Genomic DNA, 3,791 nt, shown 5'->3' on the forward strand with positions numbered 1-3,791 from the left:
AAATAAAGTATAGGTCAAATATGTGTAGATACTTTAGTAATTGAGTTCTAATCAAATTCTAATTAATGATGGGCTAATTAGAATTTGATTAGAACTAATATACCAAGATTATAAATATTAGGGTTATGGTCCCCAAATTATACATACTATATCTTTTCTAATATCCCATCATTAGGGAAGAGAGAGCGGATATTCTCTGAATTTCTTGTGTGCTAATTTGAAAGATCAAATCCCCAAATCTGGTAAAACTTCAAGGAATTCATGGATTCAGGTACGCTTCCGCTTTCGCTTCCGCATCTAGTTTTGTTTTTGATTTATTCTTGATGATTTGACATGATAGATCCTAGTTTATTCAGTTTTATTTTAGATTTATTTTACAAATCTAACAAGTGGCATCTGAGCCTCGTCATATCGAATCATTGAGAATTGATTAAGGTTTTTCTTTTGAATAATTGATTCATGAAATTTCATGGGTTTATATATTGATCTTTGAAGGTTTGTATTAAAGTATTTTTTTAAGATCTTGATTATCTTTAATTCATCTTAAAAATTTAGGGTTTTGTTTTAATTTTTTAATTTGAGTGATTTTCGAATTGATGAATTCAATTACAAAAGTTTTTGCGTTTTAATCTTTTTCTTGCGATTCAATTGTTTTCTTTATTCATGATTTGTGCTATTGTATTTGTAAAATCATGTTTCTGTTACTTTGTGCCTTTTCTTTGAAAGCATTATATTTTTTTTTATTTTTTTAATGGTATAATAAATTTATTTTGATGTTAAAAAAAAGGTTAACATATACGCATGGCTTAATTCTTTAATATATATTTTATTATATATAAATATACAATATATGCATGCTTTGATTGGTTTAATGCATGTTGTAGTTTTATATGTATAAATATATAATATATACATGCTTTGATTGGTTTAATGCATATTAGTTTTGGAAAATTATATAAATACACATGATTATCTTTTAATTTGATTGAAAGATAAAATTAAGGTAAATATTTTGAAACAAATAAATTCAAATTTTGGCTTTTAATTAAGGATGTCTAATATTTTAAATAAATTAGTTGAAACAAAATGCGGCCAAAGTGACCTCTTTTGTGTAGATTAGTTTATTTGAAATATTAAGATGATTATATTTTTTTGAGATTCATGCGTTTATTGATTGACCCAAAGGTAAGTTAATATTTGACAAAATTTTAATGACATTTGTGGTGATAAATGTGTGACAATTATAAGGTATTTTATGTGAGCAATAAGTTAGTCCAAAGATTAATTCATTGTTTGGCATAATTTATTGTCAATGTTTGATTGCTACAACAAGAGTACTACTTACTATTAATATTACTGTTCAAAGACTTGATATTAATGTTGTGTTTTGTATCTTGAGATGGGATTAGCCATTATCTTGAATTTATTGTTTACTTATGAATATTGATTTAAGCTTGTTTTTGTTCTATATTCAGCTAATTCATCTTCTACTGCCACAATATCTGCTAATATAAATTCTATACCCATACTTAATGAGACTAATTTTAAGGAATGGAAAAGGCACATACTTATAGTGCTTGGTTGTATGGACATAGACCTTGCACTAAGGGAAGAATAGCCTGCACCTCTCACTACGGAAAGCACCCCTGATATTAAGAGGGATTTTAAGAGGTGGGATCGTTCAAATCGCATGAGTCTAATGATCATAAAACATAGCGTTGCAGAAGCCTTTAGGGGTACAGAATTTGAAGAGATTACTCAGGCCAAGGGTTTCCTTGACGAAATTGAGAAATGTTTTGCTAAAAATGATAAGGTTGAGATGACATCACTTCTGACTTCTTTGATGTCTATGAAGTATAAGGGTCAAGGAAACGTAAGGGAGTACATTATATAGATGTTCTATACTACTTCAAAACTTAAGACACTTAAGATCGAACTTTTTGAGGAATTGCTTGCTCTTATGGTTTTGGTATTGCTTCCTGCATAGTTTAACCAATTTAAAATTAGTTATAACTATCAAAAGGAGAAATGGACCCTAAATGAGCTCATTTCTCATTGTGTGCAAGAGGAATAAAGGTTGAAGCGTGATAAGTCTGAAAGTTCTTATTTGGCCAATGCCCCTAAAGACAAGGGTAAGAAAAGAAAATATCAGAATGAAGCTGCTAAGGGTCTAGCTCAAAAGAAACAACAACAAGCTACAGAGAGTTGTTTCTTTCGTAACAAGTTTGGACACGTAAAGAAAGATTATACCAAATATCATGCTTGGCGTGCAAAGAAATGTATAATTCTTAATTTGGTCTATTCTGAGATTAATTTAGCTTTAGTACCTAGAAACACTTGGTGGATAGATTCTAGTTGTAACATCCCGATTTTAGACCTAATCAGAATAGTGATTTTGAAATCACTATTCTGAGGCTGGAGAAATTATTTTTAATATTATTTTATGAGTTATAGCATGATTATATGAGTACATGAAAATTTTGGTGAATTAATTTTAGTGTTTATGAGCTTAATTTCGAAAAAGGACTAAATAGGATAAAGCGTAAAAGTTTTGTTTTACTAGCCAAAGGTGTTAAATTTCTAGAGAACCAAAATTGGAGGTTTTTAAAGTGTAAATAGGCCCTTAAAAGAAGCTTGGCCGGCCATAGGGACAAGATTTGACCAAGTTGTCAATGTTAGATGAGTTGGTGACTTAAAATTGAATAAAATAGAAATAAAAAAGAGAGAAAAAGATATCATCTTTTTCCTCATCTTCTCCCCACCGAAATTACCAGAAAAACAGAGGTTTTGAAGACTAAAAAATATCATCCATTATTATCCCTTGTAAATCAAGAAAATCGAGATTTGAGTTTAAATCAGAAATTATAAAGTTATAGACTAAAATGGCGTAATTACCGAAAATTGCATTCGAGGTAAGTCTGCGTGACAAATTTAAGCATGTTATCCATATTATTGCTAATATATTTGAAACTTATCTTTCTAAGATTGAATTGAGTATTATGTTGGTGATATTGTGTATGAGAAAGTGATGTCGAACGTTAATGTTTGGATAATATGAGTATTGAGATATTTTATTGTTATCAAGAGTATACATATATGCTTATTTGATTATTATGAAAGTATGAAATGTATGTTGGTAGTGTAAATGACATTATGAGTAAGTGCGACGACAATGTGTTAAGCAAGAAATCCCGTTTGAACCTTAGGAATAGTCTAGGATACACGTGATATGTCATGTGAAACAATGTGATCTGAACTTATGAGTTGTGGTCTGAGTTCATGAGATAAGTGATATATGTAATGTGGGTCCGGGTACTAATTTTGTGATTAAATTGTGAGTAGCTCAATGAGCGGGCATTACATGATAACGCTTTCGGGTCCAGGTGCTGACTCTGTGTACAGACCTGTTGTAACATCCCGAAATAGGGCCTAGTCAGAATAGTAGTTTCGAGACCATAAATCCGACATCAAAATATTTATTTTATGATTATTATGAGGCCTAGAATATGAATATATGCATGTGTTAAATTTTCATGAAGAAATTCTAAGTATAAGATGTCCAATTGGAAATTAGGGACTAAATTGAATAAATTGCAAAACTTGGTTTCTAGAAGCAATCTGTATGAAATTGCTTTAGATTATGAATTAGAAGGTCTTGGAGAGAAATTTTCCCAAATTCTAAATTTTTGGACAAAAATAGGCTTGCTTGGTTAAAATTTTAAAGAAAGGGCATGAGGGCATTTTGGTCATTTGGCTTTTTAATGAAATTAAATGGGAAAAATCAAGCCAAA

Source organism: Gossypium hirsutum, chromosome A01 (genome assembly GCF_007990345.1).
Source record: "Gossypium hirsutum isolate 1008001.06 chromosome A01, Gossypium_hirsutum_v2.1, whole genome shotgun sequence".
NCBI lineage: Eukaryota > Viridiplantae > Streptophyta > Magnoliopsida > Malvales > Malvaceae > Gossypium > Gossypium hirsutum.